Source organism: Lissotriton vulgaris, unplaced genomic scaffold, assembly GCF_964263255.1.
Source record: "Lissotriton vulgaris unplaced genomic scaffold, aLisVul1.2 SCAFFOLD_408, whole genome shotgun sequence".
NCBI lineage: Eukaryota > Metazoa > Chordata > Amphibia > Caudata > Salamandridae > Lissotriton > Lissotriton vulgaris.
Window position 1 is genome coordinate 984,583 of NW_028240805.1, and position 17,613 is coordinate 1,002,195.

A 17,613-nucleotide genomic window follows, 5' to 3' on the forward strand; every position below is an offset into this window, starting at 1 on the left:
GCAGTGCTATTGAAAAAGTGATAACTAAAATTGGCTACCTAGATTAGAGAAGTTGCTAATAATAATTAGTCTAGGTGTCAAGATTAAAAACACGACTAGTAGTGGGTAAATAGGACTACATTATGGCGCTGTGCAAGTGGTCGACTAGTTTCAGCTAACAGGAGTATTGCTCCAGCTTTCATCAGGACCTTGAAAAAATGTATATGATAAGCTACTGCAACACAGTTTAGGGGGTGTATACACATGTAAGAGAAAATAAGTTGTAACGATAACATGTAATATACTCAAGAAAATAATGTCTCCCCCTCACAACTTGGAACCCCAGTGTCCACTGATCACAGGAAAAGATCTTCTTCCTGTCAAAAAACAAAGAATAAAAATACACTGTATTCATTTGCACACATGAATCCATATAAAACCACACACACCACCAAGACAGGGAACACCTGCAAGAACAATTTGCGTTCTTCCCAACATTTAAGCATATTAGCTTCATCACTGAGAGGCATTTCCTCGTAGTGATACTCACCCAGCTTTGTGTCGGTGAAGACCTCACCTCACCCGGCAACTGCTCGGGAAGTAGAGGCCCCGCTCTGGTGTGTAAAAGAAAAAGACACAGTTAGCGCACACATCTTCTGTGTCCAGCCGAATCGCTATACACTCACTAACCCAATAGAAGTGTGACAGACTCCTGTCTAACCCGCCAAAGAGCTCCCTCCGTCACTCTACCACCATCATTTATGGTGGAATAATGCCCTAAGGTGGAGACCTTAGATTATAAAAATGTCTACCAAGTTCTAATGCAGTATAAAGTTCTGGATACCTGTGGTAACTAGTTGCCCTGAGAGGGAAAACTGAAATCCGAATAGTACCTTTAACAAACATATGTTCACCAATGACCGATACTGTGCGCAACTCAGGGTGCTGTGTTGTATAATGGCAAGAAAACACAGAGTCTATGGGCTTTGTCTGAGTGGTATTGTAAGCGCCAGAATGGGTAGCTACAGAAGGAACCTGAGAGACCAGTATGAAAACCTTGCTATAGACAGTATAAAAACCACTTACTATCGGTACTATTAATCCAAAAAGAGAGAGCGCTGCAAAATAATCTATATTAGCTCTCTAAGCTTACCTATCCGTCGGTACCTCGCGTTTGAATCCGAGCGGAAGGGGAGGCACAGATAGGTCCAGCCGGTTCGTTTATAAATTCAAGCTGAATCGCTCGTCAGCCAATACAGGCGTGGAACGTGGCCATGTGGTCACAAATTGAGTCTATACGAAAGAGCCTATGAGTGAGCAAGATACTCACTTCTGTAAGTAAAAGGCGAGTAGATTGAGAGCCGGGCAAACCCATTTTGCGAGTGCTGGCACTGCTCTAGACGCGCATGCGCGGGAGTGTCTAAAGAAAACTCTATTCCCTCGCGCATGCGCTGAACCAGATGGAGACGTCTCTAGTAGTCTTAAGAGTTAAAGTGAAGAACCCATTGAATATATATGGTTCAATGGTGCTCAAGTTTCTATATTATGCCTATGTTAGAAGAGGGAGCAAAATTATGCCTCTAAATTTTGTGATCAACTGACACTGAAACATCACTGTATTACAAAATGGAAAATAGATCGACAGTATCGGGTCAATGTAATGCATAAGGCAGTACTGTAGACGGTAAGATAAGACTACCAGTGCAATACAGATATATAGGCAAAGTGTTCAAACCGGTCCAATAACAGGTAAAATAGAAATTACTTAAACTCAAAGGAGTGTTGGAATACAACATGGTAACATAGTAAAGTGCCACGGCACCAGAAAAAAGGAAAGAACGAGAGCCGGCTGAAGACAGCTATTGAAACGGAAGGAGCCGGGGACGGCAGGCGGAAGGAGTCAAACACAATTAGACTGGGTGAGCTAAATGATGTAAACGAAGGATAGGTGTACATCTAACATATATAGACCCGCAACAGGGCGTTGCTCTAAATACTCAAAAACAATTGTGAGGAGGGTCAAGAGGGGAAATAATTTTACGACCTGTCAACTCATGCCCCTTACAACAACGTGAAAAACACAAAGAGAGAAGACCAGGTCAAAGGTGGTGTAGAGTCCTGAATAGTGTGCGGCAATCACACGGGCACATGTGTGAAAAAGAGTAAAGAGCCTTACTGGGCTATAAAAGTCCCATCAGACCACCCTTATGGCGGCATTTCATCATATGGGGATCAGTAGTCGCTCCAAACGTCGCCTGAACTATCTCATGGTTGTGCATAAGTGAAGAGCGACAAATATAGCCACAGTAGTGCTCAAAAAATAATATAGAAAATTGTGGAAAAAAGTGCAGTGCTATTGAAAAAGTGATAACTAAAATTGGCTACCTAGATTAGAGAAGTTGCTAATAATAATTAGTCTAGGTGTCAAGATTAAAAACACGCCTAGTAGTGGGTAAATAGGACTACATTATGGCGCTGTGCGAGTGGTCGACTAGTTTCAGCTAACAGGAGTATTGCTCCAGCTTTCATCAGGACCTTGAAAAAACTGTATATGATAAGTTACTGCAACACAGTTTAGGTGGTGTATACACATGTAAGAGAAAATAAGTTGTAACGATAACATGTAATATACTCAAGAAAATAATGTCTCCCCCTCACAACTTGGAACCCCAGTGTCCACTGATCACAGGAAAAGATCTTCTAATTTTCTATATTATTTTTTGAGCACTACTGTGGCTATATTTGTCGCTCTTCACTTATGCACCGCCATGAGATGGTTCAGGCGACGTTTGGAGCGACTACTGATCCCCATATGATGAAATGCCGCCATAAGGGTGGTCTGATGGGACTTTTATAGCCCAGTAAGACTCTTTACTCTTTTTCACACATGTGCCCGTGTGATTGCCGCACACTATTCAGGACACTACACCACCTTTGACCTGGTCTTCTCTCTCGGTGTTTTTCACGTTGTTGTAAGGGGCATGAGTTGACAGGTCGTAAAATTATTTCCCCTCTTGACCCTCCGCACATTTGTTTTTGATTTCCTAAATGTATCCTTTGAGAGTGAGTGTGTGAGTGAGTGCATGAGTGTCTCAGTGGATGTGTGAGTGAGTGTGTGAGTATCTCACTGGGTGTGTGAGTGTTAAGTGGGTTTGCGAATACCTCTATGAGTGTGTTTGTCTGTCTGTGGGTGACTACATGAGTGTCTAAGTGGGTCTGTGAGTGGGTGCATGAGTCTATGAGTGGGTCTGTGAGTTGGTGTGTGAGTCTCTGAGTGGGTCTGTGAGTTGGGCATGAGTCTCTGAGTAGATGTGTGAGGGGGTGAGAGTATGAGTGTCTGACTGGGTCTGTGGGTGGGTGTGAGAGTGCATGAGTTGTTCTGTGAGTGGGTAGATGAGTGCCTGAGTGGGTTCTTGCAAATTTTCTAGTTGTTTTCTGCCTTTTTCTGCTCACTTCATACCTTTATTTTTCCTCTTTCTGCTCTATTCTGACCTTTATTTTGTCTCTTTATGCTCGTTGCTTACCTTTATTTTGCCTTTTCTGCTTGTTTCTGACATTTATTGTGCCTCTTTCTGGTCGTTTCTGACCTCTATTGTGCCTCATTTCTGATCTTTATTTTGCCTCTTTCTGCTAGCTTCTGACCTCTACTTTGCCTCTCTCTGCTCATTTCTAACCATTTTATTGCCTCTTTATTCTTGTTGCTGACCTTTACTTTGCCTCGTTCTCCTCATTTCTGACCTTTATTTTGCCTTCTGCTCGCTTCTGATCACTTTTCTGCCTCTTTTTGCTAAATCTTGGCCTCTATTTTGCCTCTTTCTGCTCCTTTCTTATCTCTATTTTGCCTTTTTCTGCTCTCTGCTGGTCTTTGTTATGCTTCTTTCTGCTCGTTGCTGACTACTATTATGCCTCATTCCGCTGATTTCTGACCTCTATTTTAACTCTTTCTGCTCGTCGCTGGCCATTATCTTGACTCTTTCTGCGCTTTTTCTGATCTCTATTTTGCCTCTCTCTGCTCATTGCTGACCACTATTTTGTCTCTCTTTGTTAATTTCCGACTTCTATTTTGCCTCTTTCTTCTCCCTTCTGATCTCTAATTTACTTCTTTCTGCTCATTGTTGGCTTTTATTTTGCCTCTTTCTTCTCATGTCTGACCTTTATTCAGCCTCTTTCTGCTTGTTTTGCACCTTTATTTTTCCTCTTGTTGCTCTTTGCTGACCTTTATTCAGCATCTTTCTGCTCATTTCTCACATTTATCTTGCCTCTTGCTGCATGTATCTTACCTCTATATTGACTGTCTGCTCACTTCTTACCTTGGCTGAAGCCAAGTTCCAAAATGGGTGCCAACACTTTCTGGTTGAGGGTTGGCAGCCAATGAGAGCTCTGCATTTCCCTGCACAGGCTCATTATTCGTGAATTACCCACAATCGTAGATATACAAATTTGGATTTCTTTTAATTTCTCAAAAATGACTTAACAGATTTACACCAAGTAACAACAAGCGCAATCTGCACACCAAAACCTACCTTTCTGCCACATTTGGTGTAATTCCTTCCAGCGGTTTGGGATGCAGTCATATCTGAATCTCCTATGAGAATTAACATAGGAAACACACTTTTTTGCCCCCCCCTACTTTTTCTCAGTCCCCGCTTGACAGATCACCCCAAAACTTTCCAACCTCAACCAGAATCACTGCACACTATTTTGGGAAAATTTTGTGAAGATTTGTCAAATGTCACCAAAGATGTAGGGTACTCAAAGCTCGCATTTCCTACATACATACATATATAAATATATTCACTGAAAAAAACAAAGATTACAGTTAGGCTCAGACTTCACTCATAAAAATCCAGTGAAATTCAGGAGTTATAGTTAGCTGGGCTAACTATAACTCACGTCCCCACAATGCACTGCTTATGACCTCACATATTACATCACTCATGACATGGTCAGTGACGTCACTGATGACATCACCGGTGACATTTGATATGACATCACTGATGACATAATCCAGAGAAACACTGACATGCCCACTTAAACTCTCATAAAACATGTCATTCACCACTAAATCAGTTAATCATATACATACTCACACACCTACTCACTCACCCATACAGTCACTCACACAGTGACTAACTCACCCATACATTTACTCACACAGTCACTCAGTTACTTCTACATATACTAATACATACACTCACTCACCTATACATTGACTGAGACAACCACATATTTTCCCATACACCCTCTCTCAAACTCATTTACTCACCCATGCAACTACTCAAACACCCATTTGCTCTCACATGCAGCCACTCATACACCCACTCATTCATCCATACACCCACTTATACACCAATTGATGAACTGAGACAGACACTCATGTACCCTGTTACTCGCCCATACAGTCAGTTATGTATCTGCTCAAACACCCATTCAGCCACTTATGCATTGTCATATACATATATATAGCCTGTATGCTGTGTTAAGTTAGCATGAGCTTTTTAGGAGTTTAAACGCCATTTTGCCTATCCGCTGCTCTTGGACACGACACATAGCTGTTGCTTCAGCTTTGAGCCTAGTAGAATGTTTTTGATTCATACGAGAATAATATGTTGTTACTCTGATATCCGTCTTGTTTGGCGAGCTGTGTCTGTACAGTGAGTGCAGAAACCTTCAAGGATATCTCAAAACAGTGGTTGTTGTGACTACTGATCTTCACACATTCCTAGACATAACATACATGCAGCTGCAGCCAAGTTCTGGCTTCAGGCGCGTTTTATATTGCTTTGCACAAGAGCATACAAACACACTTGATGGTGCTTCGGATGCAGAAGAGCTGGTTGCTGATGATGTAATCCCTTACCACTAGGATCTTGAGGTATGGGGCCGCTCTGCTAAAACCCAAAGAGACCTTCTTAGATATAGTATAATATACTAGCTAGGGAGGGTGAGAATTAGGTTTTGTTAAACCCTATTCATTTTAGCTTAATCCCATGCTGTCACCGTTTGTGTTCTATGGACTAGTGACTATGCTGATTACTTTGTTTCTTATAATATGTTTGCTTGTATTAGCTAAGATACTGCGTTTGAGAACATTGCATTAGTGAATAAACATTTCAAATATGTACATGTCCTCTTTTACTCCTTGTTATGGATTGAAATGATTGTATAACGAAAGAGTGTTCATGTGTTCCACGTTACCTGAGGTGTACTAAGTCCATGTTCTGGTTTGTCTAAGCATTGGGAGTTTGTGATAACCAATGAGACACTGTAGCTAGTCTGGTAGGGGATTTCTGGGTACTAAGATGAGTTTTGGCACACCCTAATTCACTGAGGTTCCAAGCCTCTATGCACAGTTCTGTCTGAGCACCGAATCCCTGCGACATGGCGCCCAATCGTTGGTGGTCTTATTGCATGATACTTGAGTAGTACATTGTTCAGTCCTTAACCCCTTCACTATTGTTTCCGGTTAACGGTAGTGTCGGACAAACCTACCTGTATTCGTATAGGTCCTTTCAAGCTTGAATCTTTCTAAAACGGTTTCATTGAGTTACTACCCAGTTGTGCTACAAAGTTTCCTTTGTACCTCTATTCTTTCTGTGTCACTATGGCTGCAGTGGACATTGCGCAACATAGCCACATTGCGGTGCGCAATCATTTACAGATTTATAATGTCCCCGAAGATGGTATCTTGGTAGTGAGTGCAGAGGTGGCTTACCGGTATGAGATCTTCTACTCATGGGTGACCTTCCCGGCTTTGAATGCAAATACTCGTGTGCTTGACACATACACTCCCACGGCTGTGACAGCAGAATATGCACCGTATAGGGCACAGGAGATTCCTTTTGATACTTGGCAGCATCAAGTTTGGTTTAATGGTGCCCTACCCCATTTATTATTAGCTCCGAGGTTAGGTCCTTTGTCCATTCCAGGCACAACTTGGCCTGTGTTGGCTGGATTTATGCCTCATTCTCAGCATGGAGCATGTACTGTGGCTGAGTTAAGACAACTACATGTAGTCGCAATTAGCGTGATTAGGTCGTTAGTGCAATACATTACCTGCAATCTCCCGGGCGGGGCCCCGGGTGGGGCGGCGCTTCCTGCTAGGCAGGGCGGAATGAAGCTCAGTCCCGTTATGGTCAATGCTGTGATGGACAAGCGTCCCCAAGAACAGGATGAATTTCCTTTCTGGCTTGTAGAGAAGTTTGACCAGCTGGTAGCTGTATTTCCTAACACGTCTCCTGGTGAAAAACACAAGATTCTGACAATTAGCTTACAGAAGGACTTGACCCCCGAAATTGGTGACTGTGAGACCTGGGGAAAAACGTTTGCGGCGGTCTACGCAAGGTGTATCAGTATCAGTATCAACAAGCTTTATTCGAATTCAGCGATAAAATTCATAAAAGCATACAGAGTAGAAAATGACACAAATGAGCACAAAAGTCAATTATAATCATTATGAGTTCACAATCTGTGTAAAGATGACAGCAAATCATTATACTATTAAAATCATTTTTACAATTCATCCTATGCAAACCCTAGCAGCTTAGTTATAAGACATGGTCATAGCACAATCAATTAAATCAGTTGAATTAAAAAGTAGAGTATATTTACATGATATAGTGACACATTTATAGATAAAATAGATTAAAATAGATATCCTTCAGAGGGTGTAAGGGAAAAATGAACATAAATTAATCCTTTGGTAAAGACCATCCATGGACTTAATGTAAGTGATTATCGATTTTTATTACTTACGCCAGCCCTACTGTAAACGGGTTTAACAGGTCAGGAAACCAGGTCTATGCCTTAGAATAAAGGTAATCGGTTATGGGTAGGCAGTGTATTTTCGCTGGATGCAAGATCAGAGCTAAACCATCCCAAAGTTATTTTATTAGTATGATCTTGCCTGGGGCATGTATGTGGTCCTTGGGTAAAAGTCATGCAATTCCCATGTTCTGATAGGGCCATCACCCATTTGCGGATGCCAACATCGGAGATGTTGGATGACTCGAGGGTCCCTAAAGTTGACCAAGATCAAGTCTCCCGGTATGTCCTTTGCGATAGGTCCCAACCACCCTACCCTTCTAACATTTAAAATCGTTCCATCAATATTGGGTGGTAAGGGTCTATTCTTTGTCAACCATAAAGACACCTTGTTAGCCAGGTCTGGTGGTCTTTCAGTTTTACTATTTCTAAGCTCTGGCACGCCCGAGAGGATGGACACAAAAGGTGCTGCCTCCGGTGGTAGATCTATGTGTTTAACCCTTCTTTGCGTAATACCGTAATTTTGGGGCTTGCCCTTTTTTGGCGTTAGTGATTTAATCTGCCCATCTCTAGATGCAGGGATCTGGGCTGTTGAGGGGTGGGATATGGCTAATGTTTTGGATATATTGGGGCCAGGTACATGAGTTTGTATAATATTGCTTTGTACAGGGAGGATGGGGATATCAGCGGTCACCAGGGGCTCGGCTTGATTTTTTCCTTCAGTGCTTTTTGAGATTGATAGGTTTGCCCTGGTGAGTTCCTCAATGTAACAGAGCTTTTCGCTATTGCCTCAATCCTTTTAGCCATTAAATTAAGGACCTGATCAGGAGGTCAATTTGGCCCAGTAATTCAGATGTTGTGGTATTTGCAGTCAGCTCCAAATTAGAACGTGCCTCTGATGTTTAAGGATGTTATTATTTCTTGAAAGGGGACTTTGATGCAATCTTTGTTTTTTTGCCGGTCTTCCCCTTTGTTTAGGCCCTTTACACTTTCTATTTGGGTAGGGTACCTGGTCATTTACTGGGTGTTGTATAATGTCTATGGGTGTTGGTGGGGCAGAACTACCAAGATGGCTTAAGTTTATTTGCAATGTGGTAGTAGACCGGGGGCTAGTATTTCGCAATGCACCAACAGAAACATTTGTTGAGTCATTCCCATTTTCGAAGTTGGTGTACACAGTTTTACAGAGCATATTTAATTCATCCAGTAAAGAAAGTTTTTGTGCTTGGTCTGGTGGCTCCATAGCTGAATGGTTGAGAGAAGTGGGTTCTACACAGAGACTCTTTTCAGCTCTTTTGATAACGGACTCGATAGCTGTAGTGGTCCTAATTAGATAATTGTCCAAAGTCCCTTTCCGTTTCCCCCCCTGGGGTGTGTTATTCGTGTTGAGGTTCCGTGACAATTGTAAGTGGTGTTTTCGGCTCGCACGAATATGGTCGAGTCTGGTATCTATGAACCGCAAATGACGAGTTTAGTGGGTGTACGCAGTTTCGCTGTGCTAACCTAAACCGTTCGTCTGTTACGTGGGTATTTCTATCTGTACCCACGGGTTCCATCTTAAGATACGGCATCCATTTTGTCTCTTGCCCTCAAGTAGCCAGCGAACGGACGATGTCCGCTTCGCGACCCTGGGACTCCCAAGATATTTGCGGAAGACACATGTCCCTTGTAAGTGTCTTTATGATGAGGGGGATGCTATTGTAAAGCAGATGGCGCCGCTCGAGGCTCATCTTGCCGCACGGACTTATTGTCTCAGCCGTGCATCTCATTAGGCACGTCCCTTTGATGCCTGTATCTCGTGTCTTTCGATACCTCCCTTTTACACCCTTTCCGATTTCCCCACTGTCTCCGTCTTCCTCTACACCTGTTCTTGTTCCTATTTCGATCTGTTTATTACCGATTGGAATGCACTAATGTTGGGAAGATGGGTTTTTACAGTTGGGAATCACCAAATGTTTCCGCACTTATGTTCCGGGCCTCATGTGTATCAAAGTGACCAAAGCGACCCCTCTGGGGGATGATTGTGGGAACCGGGTCATAAACTTTTGTGTTCAATGTAACTCTATGGGGAAATTGTGTATAAAAGGAGCGATTCACAGAACCAATTTGAAGCAGTCTCCCCAAGTTGCACGTGTGTTACTTGTCGTGACTTCTGTGTTACCTGCAATAAATAAACCTTGAATCTTTGACGCCGAAGGAAGTGTCCCGTGTCTCTGTGATTCGTACGCCGGAGCAGGTTACCCACGAAGGTTTCAGGTGTTGTGCCCTGGCACCGCTGGGTTCTAAATAACCCAGTCCTTCAGTTGGCGCCCAACGTGGGGCTGCATCAGTGGTACCGGTCCAAGCCCGACGATCGTGAGGAACTTCGTGTGAAATCTCCGAGGGAAGGTGCACCCCGCTTCATCGATCCTGTTGTCGAAATAAGTGGCCCGAAGACTTTTCCCGCGAAGATTCCCGCCTCCTGACGGCTGCGACGGACTGCTGCCCTGACTGTAAACCTGTTTTGGCGCCTGGCGTAGACCTTGGTAGAGCGAGACGATTGACGGGCCTTCCTGGTGACGCCATCGATCTTTGAGTTAAGTATTTGTGGGTCGCTCCCAGAGTCCTTGGTTGTTGACACTTTAGCGAGTGTTTTTGTTGTTGACGCTGTGAGAGTGTTTTTGTCGATGACACCTTGCTAGCGTATTTTGTTGTGTTGTTTGACGACTGCAGCCGCCAAAAACCGAGGGTTTTTGCTTCTTGCTGGGACTTGGTAAATCCCGTAACCCTTGAAGTTTGTGAAACTCGGCTAGTGTGCAAGATGCCTGGTCGTAGTACTTTGTTTAGTTGTTTCAGACCTTGTGGTATGGATTCCCGACTGGAGGACTCGTGTCCGATACCTCCGGTTGGAACTCCCACTTATGAGCTCTACAGTAAACATGGGCTAGGCCCGATTACTTTTAACGAATACTGGATTAAATACACGAAGAAGGACGGTGACCTTCGTTGGCCACCTCATGGTAGCTTCGAGGCCCCGATTTTAGATAATCTAGAGACTAAATTGTTCGAGAGAAAGTCAAGGCCGGCCATGTTTGATGCCTTTCGGTTGTGGCGTAAAGAAGCCCGACAGAAAGAAATCAGGCAGACTAAACGTAATCAGCGAGATAACGTTGCTACTATAGTGAAGAAAGCAGAGCAATTTCAGCGCGACAAGGAGGTTAAGGATAAGGAAGTGTTTGATAGACTACAGCGTATGACCGTGGATAAATGTTATCCCGCTTTGCCTACGGAGCCGGAAAAGAAGGAAGAGTCAGTTGAGCATCCTTTAATGTCTTATCTTATGAAGTCGCCACCTCCGTATGTACAGGGTACCGCAGCTCCCGTGGTCCCTGCTGTACCTATTCCTCCGCCTATTCTTCTTGTGCCTGTTCCTCAACCTGCACCTGCTCTTCCGACTATTCCTGCTCCTTTGCCCACTGCTATCCCTACTGCTCCTCCGCTTCCACATACTCCTGCTCCCGCTACTGCTCCTGTTTTGTTAACTCCTGCTGTCGCTACTGTTTCTACTCCTTCGCTTGTTAGTCCTGTGTCCTATACTTCTCCCTCTACTCGTTCTCGTAATTCTCCTCTTGCAGCTAGTTTCTTTCATTCGCTCGGACCTGTTTTTGGGTCCGCTGGTTCCGATGGTCCTCAGAGACGTAGCCAGCTTCCTGGTAACAGAGAACGTGTTGCGCTATATAATATGGCGATGGGTTGGATGGTAAACCCTCTTAGAAATCCGCCACGTGTTGTACTCGACACGTTTTGTCAATTCAATATACCAACCCAAAGATACGTGTTTGATGAAATGTGTAAGTTCCTTCGCGATCAGATATCGGCCGATGCACCTGACGAGGTGCTGACCGCTTTGTCTGATCTTCAGCTTCAGTTCTCTAACGGATTGATAGTGGATACCAACGTTCGACGTGCTGTTGAGCGGTTGCTATCTTTCCGTCCCGCTCCTATACCTCAAGCCTTGTTTGTTGAGGATGTTGAAAGACTGCCAGATGAGTCTGGTCAATTTCCTATGCGAGAAGTTCCACCGGTTTGGATACCAGCTAATCCTAATGCTGCTCCTCCGACATTGGCGCATTTCCAGAGAGTATGGATACATCTCCCATGGAAACGCTCGGAGGTGTTGCAGGTGAAGCAGTCTTTGCCCGACCCTCGCAAGAATCCTACAGGGTATTACAAAGAATTATCGCAGCTCGTAGATGCTACGGTAATGAATCTTGCCGATATCGATATGTTGTTCGGCAATGTCGTACCGCAACCGGTATGGGCTAAGATTCGTCACGAAAACCACCCGAATGAATTAGGTGGTGCTTGGGCTGCCATTGTAGAGGCAGATGCCGGACAAACAGCTGCTGCTAAACCCGACCAGCTGATTGTTGATCTTCCTCAACGAATAATAACTTTAATGAAAACTCTTATGCCAGCTATGAGGGTGAATTGGGACAAATTATCAGCTTGTAAGCAAAAGAAGGATGAGAGTGTCTCCGACTTCTTTACGAGGTTCGAGGAAGCATTCATTGACCATAGTGGTCAGGATATGGGCACTGAGGGTGGTCAAAGGTTATTTGTGGACAAATTTGTCTCTAACTTATTGCCCGATTTGAGCAATAAATTAAAGAATTCAGAGAGTGTGTGGGCCGTTTCTACTTCAGCTCAGATATTGGCCACAGCACAATATTATGAGAACAGAGAGAAAGAAGAGAACGACCGCTCGGATAAAAAGACGAAAGAGCTTAAGACTAAAGTGTTGCTTCAACAAGCATATCCTCCGCGTTCAAATCAGAATGCATCCCAACAGAATAGATCGCAGTCGCAATCGAGTCGATCACAACCGCGTAATGACTCCTCTTTCCAAAGATCCTCGTTAGGGTACAATCAATGTGCTTATTGTAGACAGGAGGGACACATTAAATTCAATTGCCCTGTTTTGAATGATCGTAATAGTGGTAATTCGTCTAAAGGAGGTCGCGGTGGTTCGCATCAGGTATCACGCGGTAGGGGTCGTGGTGCTCAGAATGATCGTTCTGATAACTCATCTAATTCTACCAACTGTTTTGATCAACGTGGATCATCGCAAGGACGATCTGCGCAGTACAATGTAGACGATTATTACGTCGATCAGGGAACTGACGACAGTAATTACTAGGACAGCCGTAGACAAGGAGAGGGAGTGGTATCAGTTCCGGTTGATCAGAGAGGGCCTTACGTCGCAGTTGCTACATCGGGCGTCGTTGAGCCTTTTCTGTTGGACACTGGTGCAGCGAAAAGTTCTATCATGCATTCGAAACTCCCTGGCGCACCTTTGTCTGGCTTAACAAATGTTTCCGTTGGATTCTCTGGCGCCCCCGTTAGCAATCCAGTCTCTCGCCCTTTGCCCCTTACAATTGGGCCTCGTGAGCTTGATGCTCCGTTGATTTTGACTACTGGTTGTGGTGAAAATCTTTTGGGTCTGGATTTGCTTAAACGTTTGTATGCAACTCTGTATTGTTCTCCTGCGGGTGTAAAGCTTACGTTAGGAGAGAGGGTTGTCTCTCCTATGTATTTGTCTCTCGATAAGCTTCCACCGGAATTGAGTTCTCTTCCTGCGTCTTTGTGGGCAACGGGTCCAAATGACGTGGGCCTGCTTGACATCTCCCCTTATGTTGTTCAGTTGAAATCCAATGTGCGATTGCCACGTATTCCCCAGTATCGGATCTCTCTTGATGGTGAACGAGCATTGTTAGCGATCATTTATGATCTGATCGAGAAAGACGTTATTGAAGAGACTCGGGGAAACGTGTGCAACAGCTCTGTACTGCCCATCCTAAAACGTACTGATCCTTCGAAGCCACCTGTTTATCGTTTTGTTATCGATTTACGGGAAGTAAATAAAATTGTGGTTCCTCAGTTCCCCGTTGTGCCTGACATCACGGCATTACTGACTCTGATTCCAGCTTCTGCATCGTGGTTTTCGGTGATTGATTTGAAAAATGCGTTTTTCAGCATCCCGATTGCCGAGGAGAGCAGAGACCTTTTCGGTTTCTCTCTCGGTGGACGCAGCTTCCGGTTCAAGCGCGCTCCTCAGGGCTACTGTGAAAGTCCATCGATTTACAGTCAAGCCTTGAAGGGTCAACTGGATGCGTTTAGGTTGCCGGTCGGTGCGGCCTTAATCCAATACGTCGATGACTTATTGGTGGCTGCTGATACTCAGGACATTTGCAAAATTGCTACGGTGTCGTTGCTGCAACATCTCTGTGAGTTGAATCATAAGGTGTCCCCTTCTAAACTCCAATATTGTTGTCAAGAAGTAACCTATCTAGGTCACTTATTGTCAAAGGAGGGAAGGAGGTTGACCCCAGAGAGGATTGCAGCGATTGCCCGAATGGCTGTGCCAAAAACCCAAAGAGATGTGCGTGCCTTTCTAAGTATCACGTCGTACTGCAGGCAATGGATTCCTAACTTTTCATTGCTAGCAAAACCATTAGTGGCTCTTACGTGCAAGGATGTTTCAACTCCTTTACCATGGACGGAAGAATGTCAGAAAAGTTTTTCTGAATTGCGTGATTCATTGTGTTCGGCTCCTGTGTTGGGTACTCCCGACTATAGCAAGCCGTTTACATTATATGTTCACGAGCGGGAAGGTTGTGCTTTGAGTGTCTTAACGCAACCTTTTGGTGGTAAACAGCGTCCATGTGCATATTTTTCCTCGACCTTGGACCCAGTAGCTAGAGCATTGCCGAGTTGCTTGAGAGCAACAGCGGCAGCTGCGGTCTCTATCCGACAATCAGCAGGACTGGTCATGGATAATATGCTTACGGTGATGGTTCCGCATGCAGTCGACACTCTTTTGAATCGTACAAAAACTCAGCACTTGACGAGTGCGAGGTTGTCTGGGTACGAGTTGACGCTGTTGGCAAGCCACATTCAAATAAAACGTTGTAATGTCCTGAATCCGGCAACTTTGTTACCAATTAGTGCAGAATCAGATGAAGTAGCGGAACATGATTGTTACTTGAGGACAGAAGAAGAAACAAAAGGTCGAGTGGACCTTAAAAACACTCCATTGGAAGATCCGGATGGTACACTGTATGTGGATGGGTCATGTTTTAAGTTGCCGAATGGCGATGTGACTACTGCTTATGCTATTGTAACGTTGAATACTGTTGTTGAGGCTGCAAGATTGAATCAGAATTCTGCCCAAGCTGCAGAGTTGATCGCTCTCACTAGAGCGTGCGTGTTAGCGAAAGGGAAACGTGTGAATGTGTTTACCGACAGCCAATATGCGTTTGGTGTCGCACATAGTTTTGGACGACTGTGGAGAGAGAGAGGTTTCTTGACATCGCACGGTACGAAGATTCAGCATGGCCAACTTGTGAATGATCTTTTGGATGCGCTGACGTTGCCTAAACAAGTAGCGATTGTTAAATGTAGTGCGCATCGTAAGGTGACGGATGATGTTGGTCGTGGTAATGCGTTTGCGGACGAGATTGCTAAGGAGACTGCCCGGAACCTTAGCACTCGAATGTATGTGACGAGTTCGGTTAGGTGGCCTACAGAGTCGAGCATGTGTGAAGACACTATTGAAAGTGTGAAAGAAATTCAGAATAAGGCCACCGAGACTGAAAAGGCGAAGTGGAAAGAAAGTACGGGAAAGTTGGATGCAAGTGGTTGTTGGATTGATTTGTCGGATCAGAAAAGATGGTTGTTGCCTGATGCATATGTGCTGGCCGTTGTGACAATGGCGCATGGGTTAGCACATATTAGCGCGAAAGGTATTTGTAAACTCCTGTCCCCTGTGTGGAAGAATGATGGTATTACGAAATGTGCTGAACGTCTGGTGAAGAATTGTATGGTGTGCATGATGTACAATCCTGGCAAAGGAACCCCAACTCCTCCTGGCAGTTTTGCTCCCCCTTCATGTCCCTTTGAGGTGATCCAATTGGACTTCATCCATATGGAGAGATGCAATAACCTGAAATACGTTTTAGTTGTGGTTTGCGCATTCTCCCGATGGATCGAGGCCTATCCTCTCAAAGACAATACTGCTTTGTCTACTGCGAAAATCCTACTGAAGGAATATTTTCCTCGGTATGGAATGCCTAGAGTCGTGTGGTCAGATAACGGAAGTGAGTTTGTGGGTAGTGTAATGAAGAGTGTGTGTAAAGGCCTTGGAATTAATCAGAAATTCCATAGTGCCAATCATCCCCAGTCAGCTGGATTGGTTGAGGGGTATAACGGTACCCTTAAACTGAAATTAGCAAAGATTCAGGCTACGACTGGTCTTTCGTGGCCTGACGCTTTACCTCTAGCATTACTGTCAACTAGGGCGACTGTACACTCCCGAGTAGGGCTTAGTCCCTATGAAATAGTGTTCGGCCGTCCTGCGAATGTGTGGGGGGTTCCTAGGCCAGGAATGTTCTGTGATCTTGAGTATCCAATGTTGATCGATTACCTTCATGACTTGACTGCTAAACTGAGGTTAATTCACCAACAGGTTCACGACGCACTGCCGACGCAGACGGAGGGTCCAGGCCACCAGCTCCATCCCGGAGATTGGGTGGTGACGCGGAACTTTTCGCGCAAGAATAACTTGGACCCGAGGTTTACTGGACCCTACCAGGTTCTCCTTGCCACGAGGACTGCTGTTCGTCTCGAGGGACGTAAGAATTGGGTGCACGCCACCCATACCAAGAAGGTCCCTATCCCTTTGCCGGCAGACCCGTGGGTGAGGAGAGGCATTGCATCAACTGAAACAGAAGGATTGCCGGCGTTTGTACCTTTCAGCGACGCACAGCTTGTTGGAGAATCCTCAGTGCAGCAGAAAGATACTGTTGAACAATTGTCATCAAAAGACTCAAGACCAGAACGCTCAGCTGATCAGCAGGACGCTGTCTCTTCAACGGATCCTTTGTTTGACGAGCAGACACGTCCTGGGAAAACTCGATACTTTTTGCGATCTAGCACTAAAGACTAATAAAAGATCCTGCTTTGCTTTTTGACAATTGCTCTAATACCGTTTTCCGTGATCAGTTTGAACATTTGTATTATTGTGATTATTTTTGTATATATTCATTGAGTTTCGTTCCTTACACCTTTTGCTTCCACAGCTGAGAAACATTGTTTTCGTATATATATATTCGTGAAATAAAGGCCGTAGGGCCGCGCGCGTACTTCCTTCTGTTTAGTAGGTCTTGACGCTAGGTTAAAGACCGTCGGTTCCTGGGAACTCCTAGGGATTGACTACTGCTACACAGAACGAAGTGCGTCAAGAAACATTGCGGACGGTCATAGGGGATGGCGTTTTCAAAGCTGATGGACTTGGAAGAAGCTCAGGCGAAAAGGTTCAAGTTGCAGCAATTTAGTCGTACCAAATGTTTTATGTTCCAAATATTTGTATTGTTTTCGACTATTTCTGCATTATTAGCGGGTGGGGTGTATTACACAATGTCTTACTTCTTATCTTCTGCTACACCTACTCCTACCCCTGACCCTAAACTCACCTCCACTGCTTCTCCTCATTCTTTTCACATCTTACCCGAACACGAGCAGGCTAGACGTGCAGAATTCCGCAACAATTCCTTTATTCAGCTTCTTCACCAGCATCAGTTAGTGGTTAACACTACTAATTGTTGGGTGTGTGGGTTGATGCCACATACTACGGATAAGGGAATTCCATATCTGGTGTTACCGTATAGCTCCCAAGGGTCTGCTCGAGCATTTCAAACAATGTTTCGAAGCGCACTAGGTTTCCACCCCATTCGAGAACCACGCTCCCCCTACTCTGGTCCTACCTCGTATCAAAAACCTTTGTCGATAGCAATTGAGGACTTAGACAGCGATATCTATGATCCCTCGCTT